The sequence below is a fragment of the Dermacentor andersoni genome, chromosome 4, assembly GCF_023375885.2.
Source record: "Dermacentor andersoni chromosome 4, qqDerAnde1_hic_scaffold, whole genome shotgun sequence".
NCBI classification, from domain to species: domain Eukaryota; kingdom Metazoa; phylum Arthropoda; class Arachnida; order Ixodida; family Ixodidae; genus Dermacentor; species Dermacentor andersoni.
The window spans coordinates 207337683-207355168 of NC_092817.1; the positions used below are offsets into that span (position 1 = coordinate 207337683).

Below are 17486 nucleotides of genomic sequence, written 5' to 3' on the forward strand. Positions count from 1 at the left end.
TGTCCGAGTACCTTCACTTACCACATTAACGGCAGCACTATAAAGGAGGTTGATAAATATAAGCACGTAGAGGTAACTCTTACCAGTAATCTCTCATGGGGTGTGCACATTTCAGATAACTTTGTGTCAGATTTTCAAAAGCTATGCTTTTTTAAGAGGAAACTTAAAAAATGCTCCTGTAAGTGTTCGGCGTCTAGCTTATAACGCATGTATTAGGTCGCAGTTAGAGTACGCGTCTGCGCTGGGGTACCCATATGTTAGGAAAAATATAATAAAATTTGAGGGTGTTCAAAGAAATGCTGCACGGTTTATATTCGCAAAATATAGAAGGATGGATTCTGCATCATCATTGATGAAACGTAATAAGATTACAACATTGAAGATAGGTAGAAAAATAAACCGACTTTTGCTACTTTACAATTTTCTGTCCGGAAAAATTGCCGTATCTGAACCAAGTTGTGCTCAACCTGCTGCTACTAGGAAAACAAGGCACACAGCGGAACATTCACTGAGGCCAATCTTTGCGAAAACTAGTTTTTACAAATACAGGTTTTTTTCCCTAGAACTGTGAAACAGTGGAATGAGTTGCCGCCAAGTGTTATAAAAGCCGAAGACATTTCAGCAGAACTGCAACGTTTCATTTGTCAGCTATATATACTCGCAATTGTATAAATGTACGTATTTTCTGCTGGTTTTAGTTCTGTTATGTCTATATTGGTTCTTTCTTTTTGTTTTGTTGAAAATTGTTTCTACATTGTGTTAGCGCTGTTACTTTCGCCCCTTTTGCTTGTTTTCCAGTTTATTGTTATTATTTATTGTTTGTCATTCCGAAAAAGCCCCTTCTGCTAGTGCCAAAGAATTGACCTGCAGTATGGTTAAATAAAAAAAAAACACAAATCTGTCAGTCTGCCTGCAAAGCGTGACGCCATGCGGTCCATAAAGCATACACGAGGTCCTATTGGGCTACATATGAAAACACCTTGCGCTAAACGCAGGAAAGGGCGCCCAAGAGCTGCGCTCTAGAAATATAAAAAGCATGAAAGCACAAAATGACCAGCTCTAAGTCACTGCGATAAGTAACCGCCTTTTCGACTGTCTGTGGCCCCCCAGTGTATTGCCGTCAGCTACCGTTTTCGACATAGGCTGGCGCAGTGGGAGTGCCAACAGTTAGCGGAAGAGCGCCGCTCTTTCCCCTCCGTTTTCGACAGCGCCATCCCCGTATCACTATAACTCGGTTTCGAGGCTATTTGCCACTTGTACGCGCGTTCCCGCTCATATGGCCCAGCATAGTACGTTTCGCCATACGAAACAGGGATCGCGTACGCAACCTTCTCAATGCATGCTACACACTTCGTCTCGCGCATTCTTTACGTCTTCCTGAGCCTTTTTATCACCATCCTTCCATATTTTGCATAGAGCTACGAGCTTGTGGTATCTACAAGCATTACTCGGTACTTGTTAGGCATAACGAGGCTTTTTTTTTTTCCGCTGTGTTGCCGCACGTGTTATAGTTGCTGTGCATACATTGAACTTGTTTGTTTATATGTCATTCGTTGTTTTCCACCAACCCGATGCGAAAAAGAAAAGTCATTACATCACCCTTATTCACAGAATTTTAACCTTTATCTTGGGCCCCGCCTGTTGTGCAGTTCCTGGTAACGTACTCAAGCAAGCTCATACAAACGCTCTTGTAAAGCATGCTAGAGGCGTGCTTGTGTCCCATTCCACTGTCATTCATCATGGCTACTTTAAACTTTTAGGGACCACTCCTTGATAAAACGAGTTATTGGGCTAGTTGGTGCATCATTCATGGCGAGGATGGTGCAGCAGCACTAAAAACAAATGCGATAGAAATGACACAGAGAGGCGCACTCTTCTTCACATGTTGGGGACGGTAGTCTTTCTTTTGTCTCTGCGCTTGCGCTGGATCTATGTTATGTCTGTTTTTATGCTATTGTTTCTTAAAGATATTAGTTACAAGTGTAAGCTTATCTCTACCGAATTTATGGTGCGTGTTGTTATTGCTGTGCACAATTATGCTAAAAAAATTGAAGCGTTGACCTGTAGTAGAGCGGCGACTTGGGGTGGTTCGTACAGAATATTCCAAAATAACGCGAGCCTACAGGACACAGTCAGAGGACACACACCTAGGGATGAGTTACAACCATGTCTTACAATTTTTGTCACAGCTGGCTCCAGCTGAGAAAGCAGTCTCTGTCGCCACTGACAGCGTCGTGAAAAAACTGGCTGCAATTTGTGGTTGTAATTCAGTGCTGCAAGTGTGTTCCCTTGCTTCATAGCTGGCGCTTTCTTGCTGTTCCGTTCCCTTGACCTCATTCATTTGGCTATCTGCAGTCTTCGGCCACAGCGCAAGAAAGAATAGGCAGTATACCTGCCATTACAAGAAAAACGGCCCTACTCACCTAAGCACATCTTGGCGAATCCACGTGTCGGTGTGCCTATAAGTTTGGCCGCAGATCGGGAAAAAATGTCGCGATGCATAAACGCAAGCGTTACCGTACGCAAGCATCGGTACACTGAAGCTTCTACTTCCTGCCAGCCTAAGTTAACAGCCAACGTTTTTACATATTCGAAGTAGCGTATCTGTGAATAAAGAAATAGCGGCCACCGAGCCGTCGACGCGTCACATTAAAGCCACGAGGCGTGTCGCCGATAACTTTGCTCGCGACTATATTGGTTTTATCGCGTGTTGCCACTGTTTAACAAGGAAGTGACGATAGGAAACGCAGTCCGCCGTTTGTACTCGCAAGTCACACGAACATTGGCCGGAGACTGGCAGGGTCGATGCTTGACCTGCTGCCCGCATAAATTACAACTCAAATGAGTCGAAAACGACAATAGGGGGCTGTTGAAACAGCCGACGGAAATCGATCGATAGTTTCGAATTCGGAGTACGTGCCGCCCATGGCGAACGGCGGTGAAGCAAAACATGAAGGATAAAGTTGTATAAACTAATACAATAATGAATTAAAATACGTTCTCTTCAATTAAAACAAGTTTTATTCCGTGAAAGGAACGGGAGCGCTTTATCCTTGCCTCAACTCACTGTGGTAGTTGATTTCATCGGTGACGGTGACAGCTGTCACAAGGTCCACCTAAATAGGTCGCAAAACTTGGAACGAAAAGCGCGCCAGAGCCTATCGCCAGAGATATCGCTTAGTGGCGCACGATGTAAACGCAACTAGGTAAGGGGGGGACAAATACTGGAACTAGAAAACCTATGTAAAAAAAAATGTTCCAAGATTTTAAATCAGAATACTGTTATGCCAGTAAATATTGCGTTTCAAATATATTTGGTGCACAAAAACAACTAATCTTATTTTTTTTCCATTTCGCGAATTATTAGGTCGTTATTAGTGACCCCTACCAACCACTCATTCTGGCGCAAGAGTTGGTAAAGTGTGCAAACCAGCTAATATGTCGTGCGGAATGGCGTTGCTCACTTGAACGCGGCGGTTTCGTCCGAGTCGATTTATTTGCTTGCGTGTTTGTTAAAAGTACGGCATGTGCTTCACTTGAAATTTTTCGTCACCTGGAGCACGACATTCATTGGCGAAAAGTATGAGTCCACGTTTTTGTCATAGTGCAAGTTCACGCTGCGGCATCCGACGCGCTGTGTCTCGTCGTGACGATAAATGGGAAACGCTCCGCGCAGAAACGTCGAGCTATGTTCATTCAAACTCCGTAACACAGGCTTTGAGTGTCCGACGGGCAGCAAGAGTTGTAGGTACAAAATTTTCTAAATGATAATGTTAAGCAATGGTGTGTTGTCTGATAACTATTGGATAGGAATACATGGTTCGCATGCAATTGAGAATGCTTCTGTGAAAAGGTTACGCATATGTTGCTCTACATGACGACCGTGTGCTGGCCAGATTACTTTTCATTCATTGAAACATGTTTTGTTTGGTCAATTATATTTGTTGCATTACTCCGGACGAATAAATGTGAAGTTGCTTTTGAAAGCTCTGTGGCGCTTTTCCATCCTGTTTGTTCACCTGCCTAAGGGAACTACTGGGGCAATTGCCATCAATAAGAGCCCAATTGTGTTCACATTAAAGTGTAAGCCATTCCCATAGTTTATTGACACGATGCCGCTTAAGCTGAGGCAACTCGCAAGTTCGCTTCAGCCTCAAATGAAAAATAACTGCTAGCGTAGTGGTCGAAATTCCGCACCCTAAATAAATTCAAACATTCGCGTCAAGTAGCATAAGAACTTGACGTCACTGTCATTCCCGTTCGTGATGTCACTTTTTTTTTATGGTTTCCTTGCTATTAGCTGTCCCCTCGATACGTAGAAAGCAACGGTTGCAACGAGTCGCCATTTTCTTGACACGTAGGCTTCTATGGAAGCTTTGCTACCAGTGTACATATACGATTGGCTGACCTGCGTACCCAGGTAGCACACAAAGTCCTGAAAACGTCGTATTAAGGGATTCAATGTCTGAAACGGATTTTTGACCAAAATCGACGCATCAAAGACGTTCCAAACAAGATAGCTTTAAAACGAGGGGCGAATACGCTTTGATAACGTTGGAAGCCAGGCAGCTTAGAAACGAGGGGTGAATACGTTTTGAAAACTACTTTACATGACTCGCTCTACCTCTTTAGTTATCAAGCGTACCGGATACATTTTCGACAGCGCCGTTTTTGGCGGGAGAATTCCTCGCTTGTCGAACAGCACTCGTCGTGTCAATTGCTTCTCTATTCGACCTACATCAGAATGAGTGCGGCAAGAAAAAGAAATTCTTTAGTGGTGCTAACCTAACGTGAGAAGAGACGAAGGATTGCAAATGAAGTTGGCATCCCAACAGGAAGTGTTTTGGGCCAGGAGGAAGTGGAGCGTGAGTACAGAAACATCGAAGCCACCCTTACGGCAATGGTAGTCGGCCGAGCCTTCAGCAGGAAGAAAGATCTCTATGACTACCCGGTTCTTTCCAGTGTGTTTGGCATATCAAAGGTGTCATCAGTAAATGTGACAATGAGCTCCTGGAAAATGAGCAGCGTCGCATGCAAATGCTTCAAAATTCTCGCTGGACAAGGCAGCTTTGCCGTGTTTCCTCTTATTCACAATGCAGTGATGTGAACACCTTACCGCTGAACTAATTTTTTTTTTACTGCTGAGGCACGAGGGCTGCACAGTTTTCGTGCGTACCAAGCTAACATTTTGTGCCCAATCGTTTGAATAGTGAAAACTGCGGTTTTATTATAAACAGTAGCTTCATTTTATTTCCTCCTTGCGTAATGTAAAGAAGAGAACGCAGTAAACGTTTTCACTATTCTGGCATGTACAAGTTCGCAATGTTTTGCATAAGTACGTATGCAGTTAATCACTATATGCATATATATAATGCGTGTATGTGTGTGTGCACATGTTTACCTCCATATGAAATTTTAGGTGATATCTTATGCATATGCAATACAGTAAGTGTATATTATTCATCAAATAACGCGCTTCCCCCTGGGACGCATGAACAACTTGGAGCTTGGCTCCGGAGTGCTAAATCATGAAAGTCACATGCAGCATAAATAAAAGTATCCAGTTAATAAGCGAACTTCACTTTTGGTGCCAACGGAGGGACACATCGGTACAGTCGTTTCTAGTAACGGTGCTTCGTAGGAAGTGTGGCAACGAATTCTATACTGTGAGCACAATGTACATAAAAAAATTTGCAGAAACCGTCAACGAGGATTGTTAATGCAAGCGATTAGTCTGAGCGAGCGAGCGAGCGAACAAAAGAACGCGAGTGAAAGCGAGAGAGAGAGAGAGAGCGAAATATAGTTAGCGTGAGAGCGAACGAACGAGCGCGCGAGCGTTTTCCTTGCAAATGAACACTCCGACGACCGACCACCGACGACTGAACAACTACGAAAACATCCGACGGAGATGAGATAGAAAGCTATTCGCTTTAATATTTGTGAAACTCGTCGTTATAGGCTCGCCACGCTTGGGCACAGAGCGTGGTGTGATCGCACTTATATAAAAGCGGCAATTGTTTTTTAACATGCTGGAACCACAATGACGCGGCACTGAAAGCGGAAAGCGTCCGAAATGAGAGAGGGAACTGAAAGGCCTTGCGGAACGCCCAGTGGCAACTTCCAGCTCGCCACTCCTGCTGCAGGTGGAGTGGCGACAGAACAACGCAAGAATGCGCAGCGTCTGGTTCTGCGCAACATGATTCACGGGTCGAGAAGTACAAAAGCGCAATGCGCACGACACGCAAGACGCGCACACCAAGGCGCCACGCCACGGCGCGTCAGCCTCTTTAGCGGCTTCTACAATATTCCACAACCCATCAACGCGATCGAACCTTGCGCAAGCTGGAGATACCAAGGAGATACCGTCGTCACATCATGTGACCAAGGTGGCCGCGTGATTAGTGTTGCCGGGCAGCCAGGCGAGGCTTGTCACACTCTCAAGTTTAACAAATGGCCACAGAGGGCGAAAAATCAATCGAGGCGCGTTTCAGCGTGAGCGCGCAAGTGGAGCTACTGTACTTTGGTCACATACTTTAATTTGTGCTTTCTCTGCTAGGGGCGCTGAACATGCTGAATTTTTTACTTTACACAAACCATTGACATAAACAATGGAGGTGTCTAAGGATGTCTTTTACCTCAGGCAAATATGCAGTTGATTTTTTTTTTAATTCGATTGTTGAAGCTGCTTTTTATTCATAGCGTCAAGGCTTTTGTACTTGATTAACCACCGACAGCCAACAGCCTATTGGTATCGATGCGTTTCCTGGCCGTTGGCCATGCCGTTGGCGTTCGAATACTACGGCGGTTAAACATTTTCGAAAGCCCGCCGTGGTTGCTCAGTGGCTATGGTGTTCGGCTGCTGAGCGCGAGGTCGCGGGATCGAATCCCGGCCACGGCGGCCGCATTTCGATGGAGGCGAAATGCGAAAACACCCGTGTACTTAGATTTAGGTGCACGTTAAAGAACCCCAGGTGGTCGAAATTTCAGGAGTCCTCCATTACGGCGTGCCTCATAATCAGAAAGCGGTTTTGGCACGTAAAACCCCATAATTTTTAATTTTCGAAAAGCATGCTGGCAAAATATAGTGCCTCATTTTGTTTAGGCGTTGACTATCATAATAAATGCGGCGGAGGTTGAGGGAGTACGCTTGAAGGTACAGTGCTCACGGATTGAAATAGGACACGGAGCATTTAGTACAACCCTACATATGTGCAAAGTACGCGAGAGCACAATGTCATGTCGCTAGGAATTTGGTCACCAAAGGTGACGAGGGCTCCGATGTAAGTGTACGCGCCAGAATTACGTCGATGTGACACGAACTGCAGCCGGTTGAAGCGAACGTATGCGCATTACTTAGCCCTAAATTGACGCGTTTCATTCCGTGAGCACTGTACGTTGTTATGCCGTTGATCTCCATTACACCATAAGTACGCAAACCAATGTCACAGAACACCCGATGCATCATTGTGTGTTCTCCATCATCGCTTGTTTGCTGTACGCCTACTAATTCTTCATTTATTCTTCAAGTGTTGTATCCTCCTTTTGTCCTTGTTCTCTTGTGCTTCACTTACAGTTTGTCGTTCCGTCAGCGGTATTGCGCATTTGCAAAACCAATACATGTTTGATAAGACGCAGTGGTTATCATAATTTCACTACTCATGTATTAGGCTGGCACATATGGTTCAGATACAGATACCTGTATGCGGACTTGCACGACGTTGATGCGGAAATTAAGATAATTATGACACCCATAAAGAAGAGGCAGCTGACGGCCGTAAGCTGTTGCGTTCTTTCCGCCAAACTACCCGTCCTGGTAGTGCTGTAAGATGCTGTATAACAGAGACGCGCGGTGACAGGGAAATTATTATACTTAGCAGCTGACCGTACGTTTTGTAGCTTAGGTTTTCTTTCTTGGGCGCTTGTGCTACCCTTATTAATGAGCCATTTCTTGACTATGTTCTTGACTATGTAACCGCGTTTGTTTGTGTGGATGCGTAGACGTGTGCTTTTTGTTGTACTTGTGAAATGCAAATAAAATATTTTCAAGCTTATTCAATCTTTGGTGTCGTGTGCGTTTATTCCAGTCGAGGCCATCGTGCCACCTGGAACCCGCATTCTGTCAGTAGCCCTACAGGAAATGCAACAGCTGGAGCGCGGCGGCACAACTCCGGCTGACGGCAGCGTAATAAACGAAAAACCGCTCGGGATGCCCTTAAAAGTCAGTTCAGAGTGTGCCTTAAGTCGATATGACTCAGCGCTACATATAGTTGTAGACTACATATATTGTAGGCGCTACGTTTGCCAAACAGCAACCAAACTGGCGGGAGCACGATCAAGGCGCAGCAGTCAGAAAACCAGTAAAGCCACAGAACCCCTGGTAAAGCAGCCATACTGTGCAAAACCCCGTTTCCGTTTCCTGTTGCACAGCGCCATCTGTGGTCGCATACTTTAGTTCCCGACGCCACCACTACGCTTATTTCCGTTGCACTGTGGAAGGTACAGTTTCCCTTCTCTAATTTTGTATAGGTGTTCTGTGGCCTGCATAATAGCGTTATCGCACTCGCATTGCGCCGTGGTATGTTTGCGGCTGTTCTGAATGTGCTGCCGCTGCCCTTTGCCATGTAAGTGTTGCAGTGTTTTGCTTTCAAGAAAACGATATTCTGTGATTAGTTTGGGTTGTGCGATCTGTTTGAGCCGGGCATAATAGCGTTATCGCACTCGCATTGCGCCGTGGTATGTTTGAGGCTGTTCCGAATGTGCTGCCGCTGCCCTTTGGCATGTAAGTGTTGCAGTGTTTTGCTGTGAAGAAAACAATATTCTGTGATTAGTTTGGGTTGTGCGATCTGTTTGAGCCTGGCATAATAGCGTTATCGCACTCGCATTGCGCCGTGGTATGTTTGCGGCTGTTCTGAATGTGCTGCCGCTGCCCTTTGTCATGTAAGTGTTGCAGTGTTTTGCTGTGAAGAAAACGATATTCTGTGATTAGTTTGGGTTGTGCGATCTGTTTGAGCCTGGCATAATAGCGTTATCGCACTCGCATTGCGCCGTGGTATGTTTGCGGCTGTTCTGAATGTGCTGCCGCTGCCCTTCGTCATGTAAGTGTTGCAGTGTTTTGCTGTGAAGAAAACGATATTGTGTGATTAGTTTGGGTTGTGCGATCTGTTTGAGCCGGGCATAATAGCGTTATCGCACTCGCATTGGGCCGTGGTATGTTTGCGGCTGTTCTGAATGTGCTGCCGCTGCCCTTTGTCATGTAAGTGTTGCAGTGTTTTGCTGTGAAGAAAACGACATTCTGTGATTAGTTTGGGTTGTGCGATCTGTTTGAGCCGGGCATAATAGCGTTATCGCACTCGCATTGCGCCGTGGTATGTTTGCGGCTGTTCTGAATGTGCTGCCGCTGCCCTTTGCCATGTAAGTGTTGCAGTGTTTTGCCGTCAAGAGAACGACATTCTGTGATTAGTTTGGGTTGTGCGATCTGTTTGTGTCGTTTTAATTTGGAAATCAGTAGTGTTTTCAATTGGAGGGCACCGAGTGGAGGGCACTAATCAGCTCTTCAAGTTCATTGTCATGTTATGTGAGGCGCCTTTTCACTGACGCTATAATTAAGGCGTTAAGGGATGTATAACGACCAAACTTAGAGGGACGAAATCGTGCCTGTGTGTCCCTAGCGTCGGGATCGGCCTCTAGGCGTGATCCTAACAAGAAAGCATTTTGCAGAATGCGAAGAAAGGTGGCAAAATTGCTGTCTGTGCGCACCTTGCCGATCTCCACAATAGAGCCGTCATCGTGGTATTTTAGTATCCCGTTTAGCAAGAGTGTTCCAGACAAGAGAACTGGTACAAACAGGCTTTTTTTAATGATTCAGTACTAGTACGGTATCCCAAGAGGTGAGGTCAAGTGCCCGCCCTATTTTCTTCCCTCGCGCTACAGCGCACTGACAGAATTTTGCGTGCACCATACCGTGCTTTTATCGTTTGCGCTTCAGGTTCTCGATTGTGTTTTCGCCCCCTTTACCAACGTGATAGGTATTTCATGGTCTTACGGGGAACCACGTGTGTCCATATATTGTGTAGAATATATGAAACGGCCAAGTTCGATTTTATTTGACGCCTCAAATGATAGTACTGTATTGAGTCACTTGTAGCTTTGTGCTTGTTATCAATTTTTCTACTTGGCGAATGGATACAGCATGTACGCTGCATAACTCGCTTGTGGATACTGCATACGTGAGTCGAGTATGCCCTTGGTATAAAATTACTTGTATGATTTAGGTAGTACGATTGTTTGCAGTTTGGGACTGTTTGCAGTTTGGGACGGAATGTACGGTGTGCGGCCTTCGCGCTTTACATAGTCGGCGGCCTGCCGAGTTCGTGCGGGTGCCATGTGTGCGCATGGAGTTTGCGAAGCGCTCGCGCGGTTTCTTTTACATGTGTTCTGTTCGCGCGCTTCGCACAACAAGGCATGCCGCAGTTCTTTGTCTTTGTGCAACACATTTTCCTAGCGTACGTATGTGCATTATTTGATACCGGTTTCACACGGGGCCCTTTTAACCACTATCCAGTCCGTTACAAATCGAATTTCTCGGTCGTGATTGGCTCCTTTGCGCAAGCTACGAGAGTGAGCCAATCGCATCGAAAATTTCGATCCGGATCGGGCTTGATCGCGATCGAGAGTGGTCGTGTGACACCGGTTTTACACATGGCTCCCACATAGGGAACACTTTAAGTTCAATGCTACTGAGTGAAGAGCAAGTGCATGTATATGCCAGTGGTGGTATGTGGGCAAGTCTTTCTGGTGAAGCCAGTGCTTGTGCATTAAAAACATTTCAACTACCAGCGTAGTGCATCAATGTGTCTACTTCGACAAAATGGAGCACCAGCACAGATATCTGAGCATACCTGTCCACGGCAGCGAGTTTGTCTACATTGAAACCACTACCAGCGTCTGCGGCAGTTCTATTTGCAGCGGGACTGCAGACTAATCAGTGGTGTGCTCTCAAGCTGTTTATCTATGAAGCTCTGCCTGGACTGTGTGCCTAGTATTTTCGGACGTGAAAGTGGAGGTGAATTGGTCAACATCAGTGGAACTGTACCTGGACTTTGTGGCAAATGTTTTTGGATGTGAAAGTGTGGGTGACCTGGCAAAGAATTTGCTCTGGGCTACATGTGTTAAACCTTTTTCTCATTCAGAGTGCCTTTTTTTACTTTAGGAGACTGGAGATGTGCGCAAAGTGTGACATGTCAGTTTGCTAATTAATGTATTTGCTGGTTTGCAAATTATTCGTTGCAACTTTGTTTTTGCCAGAGAGGTACAACTTTGCCTCTTGTACAGGGCTTTTTAGATAAACCACTTAGTATTTATTATGACCATTGCTTCCTTTGTTACACAAATGCAGCTTCCAGTGCATTCCAGTTTATTTCCATGTTTATGTAAATTTCTAATATGAGGCTTGCATATTCATTTCTCACGTTCTGGAGTGGCAAGATGCAGCATTACTGTCTCATCGTTCGCTGTACTACAGTTGTGTTCACTTGTTACACTGAATCCCCCGTTTAAGTATTCTGTACTAATTTCACTTTATTGCTTTTTTGTTGTATGGTTATTTTTCTCGCCATTACCTTCTTTGATATATCCTTAAGGCAATATTTCCAATTTTGCATTGTTCCCATTTTTTTTATTTCTGTCACAGGATTGTTTTATGATGGTGTGCGGTGTTATTTCTTTTTGGGCTATTTTCAAGCTTCTAGCTGATTGGTAACATTGCTTGGAGGCAGTTACCATCCGATTCATACTCTTGCATTTTTCAGTCTACTTCTCCCATTTGTTGCGGTGTCACTTCTGCCTAACTCTAGTCCATCTAATAGCACGTGCTCTTTACTATGATAAATGAGAAACTTTATAGTCACACTATGTTCTTCTTTTCATTTTTCTATGGGTACTTGGAATTTTGTTTATGTACTAGTGAATGCTAACTTCCGAGTTCATTACGAATCCTTTCTGCGACTTTTGTCATTGTTGATATACTTTTACTTGTATTTGCATTTCTCACACATTTTGTTCGAACCTTGCATAAGCATTCCATTTTAATAAAGTGTCTTTGCTTCGTCACAATGTTCTCATTTCATGCACTCTTGGCATGAAGGGCTTCGTCTGGCCGCCTGCCAAGACGTGACCATTTACTCTTTCCAGGATGTCATTCCCATTTTGGTTTTAACCATCGTACCTTACTAAAGGCGGTATTAAGGATTCATTATTCCTAACAGGCTCATTTTCGTGTGACTTGGTAGAGGATGCGCCGGCCATGCGGGGAACAGTGCTTGGCACTGCGCCATGGCTCTTACAGACAACACCGGCGCTTCTACTCATCTGGGGCGCGATTGGAGATCGTTGTTCGAAACGCCCGATCAGTTTCACCTCACGTGATTGGCCTAGGCCGTGCCGACGGGTGCGGCTGACGACGTCTGCGCGGCATAGGCCAGTCGCGTGAGGCGAAACTAAACGCGTGTTTTGAACAACCATGTCTGATCGCGCCCCTGTCACAAGCGAAAATTCGCTTCAGATGATCGTAAACCTTTCAAGACCACTTCTAGACCAGCTTTTTGATAACGTCCTAAAAACGTTTAGAAATTTGTTTCGAATAGTTTTGGCAAATGGATTACTTGTGTCTTTCCCAATCCTATTTCTAGACCAGCTTTTCGAATACGTCTTGCAGACCTGTTCTAGATCGTCTCAAGAAAGTAATTAAGCCGGACATTAGCAGACATATACGACGTTTTCCCACCGAAGTTCTCTCATTCATGTCTTCTTTAACCCGTTTTTTATCGTCTTGGATAAACGCTTCAAAAACGTTACGTATCTCTTTTGTCCTACCTGGGTTCTGCTGAGCTGGTTCAGCCGCTCTAGCGTAATGCAAGTGTTTTGTACGTTTTCGTCGGGTGCGGCGACGATTCGTGCTTCCGCATTAAGACCGGCCATCGGATACTTCGGAACCATGCGAGTATGTGGGCTTCAAAGAAATGACTGAGCCATGCGAGCTCGTGTCAGACGACGAGACGGCTACGGCGGGCCACCAAACCACCTGTGTAGCTGGGTGGTGCAGGAACAGTGAGCGGAACAGTTTCCCCAGGTTATTTCGAATTACCAAAGATGGCAGGTGAGCGATATCCTGTTTTGCAAGCATTGGAAGTTTTTCAGTCGCATATTTTTTGCGTAGTTGCAGAAACCACAAGCGAACACTGCTCAATTTCCCCTTGTGCATTTTTCTTGACCAAAACTAGGTTTAACATAAGTTACGTTTGATGTGTTAGCGTTAACTTTATACCTGCTTAACGTTTATTATTAGTGCCCGCCAAGGTACGCTGACGTGTGCGATAGACAAAAGGCAAACTAGGTGATTCTTGCTGTAATTCTTTGGTTTGTCTCAAATCATGCATTGAGCTTGTAAATATTGTTACGCGGAAGCACAGCAGATAAACTAATTATCCAGTGTATTTACAAAAGGTAGAAACACTGGCCAACATAGAAGCCAGCCAACGTCAAACAAGGCACGTCGTCACCCTCAGGTCAGCCAGAGGCCGCTTATGGGTACGTCCCGCTAAATCCAAGTGCCCACATCATCTTTTTCGAATAGCACAAAGCATGACCTCCGGCGGCAGGAGCGACGGCTCGGCGCTACTTAGAATCCACAGCACTGGACAGGTGGTAATGCGTAGTCTGGAAACGTGGAAGACGTCGGCGGACAACGGAACAGAAGTAGTTGTGGGACTGGCGGACACAATCTCGTACGTGCACACGTCAGTCACTTGTCGAAGGATGCGCTATGGGCCTGTGTAGCGAGGAAAGAGCTTATCAGAAAGGCCCATACGTCGGGAGGGTGTGCAAAGTAGCACGGGGGCACCGAGAACAAAACGTTCGTCGCATTTTCGGTGGTCGTAAAGACGTTTCTGATTATCTTGGGAAGCAGGAAGGAGACCACGGGCTATATTTTGCGCGTAGTGAGCCGTGCAATGGCGTCGCGTGCACAAGTTGAAGTTGAAGTCTAGTGAAAGTTGCAGTGCAAGGAATAAATATGTCCAACGGTAAATTTCGTTCACGTCCGAACTAAAGGCAAAAGGGCAGACTACTCAGCAGTGTCGTGGCGAAAGGAACTATATGCAAACGTCACGTATGACAGTGAAAGGTCCCAATCACGGTGGTCAGCGAAATCGTATTTTAAAGGATGTCTGTTAAGGTCCGATTCAAGCGTTCGGTGAGCCTATTCATCTTGGGATCGTATGACGTGGCAATCCTGTGCTGCGTGGAGCAACAGCGCCGGATATCGTCAATGACATTCGACAGGAAGTTACGGCTTCGGTCAGTCAGCAATTGACGTGGGGCGCCGTGTTATAAAGGTACGTCACGCAGGAGAAAGCCCGCCCCGTCAGTAGCACAACTGGTCGTTATGCTCGTGTCACTGCGTAGCGCGTCGCGTAATCGGTAGCGACGGCAAACCATTTGTGTCCTGACGCAGATGTAGGAAAGGGTCCGAGAAGGTCCAAACCAACGCGGTAGGGCTCAGGTGGGACGTCAATGGGCTGAAGATACGAAGCAGGAAGCGCAAAAGGTTTCTTACGCTGTTGACAGAGCTCGCAGGCGTTGACATAACGCCACACTGAGCGCGCTAGGCAAGGCCAACAGAAGCGACGGCGCACGCTGTCGTGTGTCCGCGTAACACGAAGGTGGCCAGCGGATGGGGCGTCGTGCAGCTCACGAAGAACGATAGAGCGCAGGTGTGATGGTGTAATTAGAAGAAGATCAGGACCATCGGGGTACACGTTACGCCGGTATAAGGCACGATCCTTTACGGTGAACATGCGTGCAGAGGCGTCGCTCGGACAGGATTCTAGGAGCTTGATTATTTCCGTTAAGCAGGCATCTTGACGCTATTCGTCGACGCTGTTAAGCAATTGGCTCACGGAAAAGACGCCATCGAGAGATTCAGTGCGCGAAGAGTCACAGTCGGCCACAGGGCAGTGGTACCGACAATCCACATCTTTGTGCAGGCGTCTTGTATACAACTGTGTAGGTGTACTCTTGCAGGCGCAATGACCATCGAGCGAGTCTCCCAGTAGGGTCTTTCAGAGTCGAGCCAGCATAGAGCATTGTGGTCAGAAACTAGTGTGAACGGCAGATAAAAAAAAATAAGGGCGGAACTTTTCAGCTGTGCATACAATAATGAGACACTCACGTTCTGTAATTGAGTAATTTCGCTCTGGTGTGGACAGCAGCATGCTGCCGCAAGCGATTACAATGTTGGGTAGACGTTGACGTTGGGCCAAGACAGCGGCTGTCCCCTAACCATTCGCGTGAGTGCGAACTTCAGTTTGAACTCATGGGTTGAAGTGGATCAAATTGGGACGTGTGGTGAGGAGCGTGGTTTCCTTGGAGAAAGCCGCGGCTAGTCCAGGATTCCAGGTAAAATGAGCATCTTGTTTGAGATCTCTGGCAGGTTTCGCAATCACAGCAAAATTCTTCACGAACCGGCGAAAATAGGAGCAGAGCCCAAAAAGCTGCGAATCTCATTGGCATACTTGGGCAAAGGGAAGTCTTTCACAGCTCAAACGTTTTCTGGGTGAGGTTATACGCCGGAAGCGCCCACAATATTGCCAAGGATCCTGGGGCGACGGTCAAAACAGCACTTCGATGGATTCAACTGAAGTCTGGCATGGCAGAACACGTCAAGAATCGTTGAGAGGCGTTCAAGGTGTGTATCAAACGTAAGCGAAAGCACAATCACGTCGTATAAATAACACAAGCATGTATGCCACTTGAACCTGTGAAGCAGAGAGTACGGCATTCGCTCGAATGTGGCTGAGGCACTACACAGACCTTAAGGCACGACCTTGAACTGGTAAAGCCCATCAGGAGTGACAAATCCCGTTTGCTCTCGGGCCATTGGGTCCGCAGCCATCTGAGACAATACCCGGATTCAAGGTCGATAAAAGAGAAGTAAGCGGCGCCATCAATCAGCACACCACCAACTCGTTGTAAACGGTAAGCGTCTTTCTTGGTAATGTTGTTTGGGTGACGATAGTTCACATGAAAGGGCCGCTATCCATCCTTCTTTTTAACTAAAACAAGAGGGGATGCCCAGGGACTCGAGTATGGCTCGACAATGTCCTTCGCAAGCATCTGGTTGACATCCTGCTGGATGACGCTTGGCTCAGAGCTGGCATCGCCTGTCTGTATGCGATGCACGACCACGGATGTCTGGCCCAAATGTGAAGTACCGAAGTAAAAATATCTCGGTATGACTAGGCAATACGTCTAAGGGCTTCAGTCTGCTCAGGCAGAAGGTTGTTGGCGCTCATGCTGTGAATTTCGCAGCCACCACAAGTTGTCCGCATCGAAGTGCCCGTCGGAGGACATGTGGCATTCATTGCAAAAGCTTCTAGTGAAAACCTTGCAGGAGCAAATGTGTGCTAGGGAAGAACCTTGTGAATGAACTTGCTTGATGAAGCCAAAATGCACCACTGGAAGGCTTATTCTGTTAGCCGTAATGCTCAGGGTCATGTAGGCTGCAGCGATACCGTGCGTGAGCAGGCCGTCAGTAAGAGGCGCCATGTAGTAGTCGCCATATTGAACAGCTGGTGAACATGGCAATTCGGCATGAGTCATGGTTTTATATGGGGAGCGAACAAAATCTCTCCAATGTAAGCGACATGGAAGAGGTCCGTCACTGGGTTTACAGAGGCGAGGTAGTTCAAAGCGAAGGACACCGGCGGAGCTATCAGTAAGAGCGGAATGGGCCGGAAGAAAATCAAGTCCAAGTATGAGGTCGTGAGTGCACTGCGCAAGGACCGTAAAAATAACTACCACCTGGTGACCAGCAACAGGAACCAGAGCTGTACACATCCCAGCAACAGTGGTCGTCGCAGCGTCAGCGAGACGGCCGACTCGGGTCGTGGGAGCTGTAAGGATCTTGAAGTGGCGACGAAAACTGGAGCTCATGGCAGGCGTGCGCCACGGTATCCACCAAAGCTCTGACAGGTTCGTCGTCGACGTGGACCTCAACAGCGTTCCGGTGGGCGCTTAAAGGCCCACCGGAACAGGTCGGCAGTGCTGCTTCATCTCCAAAAGCTACCCAGTCTAGTTTTCCGGCGAAAAGCGACGACGAAGAAGAACGAGTCGAGTCGAAGGCGAGTCGTGAAGGAAAATGACGGCGATGAGGCAGAGGTGAGAGGGCGTAGCGGCTACCTTACGCAGGCACATTGGGTGCTGAGGAATCGGTATGGGGCGGATAGCAGATTGCAGTACGGAAGGGACCAGAGTAAGTGCAAAATGGGCTATGACTGGCTGCGGCAATTGCGAACAATGTGTTCCAGCTCGGCTGCAGCGGAAACGGATAGGCTTATCATACGCTGGGCTCCATTCCGACGGGTTTCAGGAACGATGAAGGGCATACGGTCCACAATGAGGCCTGTCCGCGACAACTTGGGGAGCGTGAG

The 17486-nt window shown here is 46.6% G+C and overlaps 1 protein-coding gene across 3 annotated transcripts in view; it reads right to left on the minus strand.

Annotated features, from left to right (window-relative positions):
• The window catches only part of LOC126538488 (FMRFamide receptor-like), a 1022731-nt gene that overhangs the window by 12322 nt on the left and 992923 nt on the right, over positions 1 to 17486 (minus strand). Inside the window, exon 1 of one of the 3 annotated variants that reach the window (XM_055074799.2) lies at positions 2424 to 2818. The exons of the other annotated variants lie outside the window; for them this stretch is intronic. The gene's annotated coding sequence lies outside the window, so the exon portion shown is untranslated. Of the gene's footprint in view, positions 1 to 2423; positions 2819 to 17486 lie in introns of those variants that run through there. 3 annotated transcript variants of the gene reach the window in all.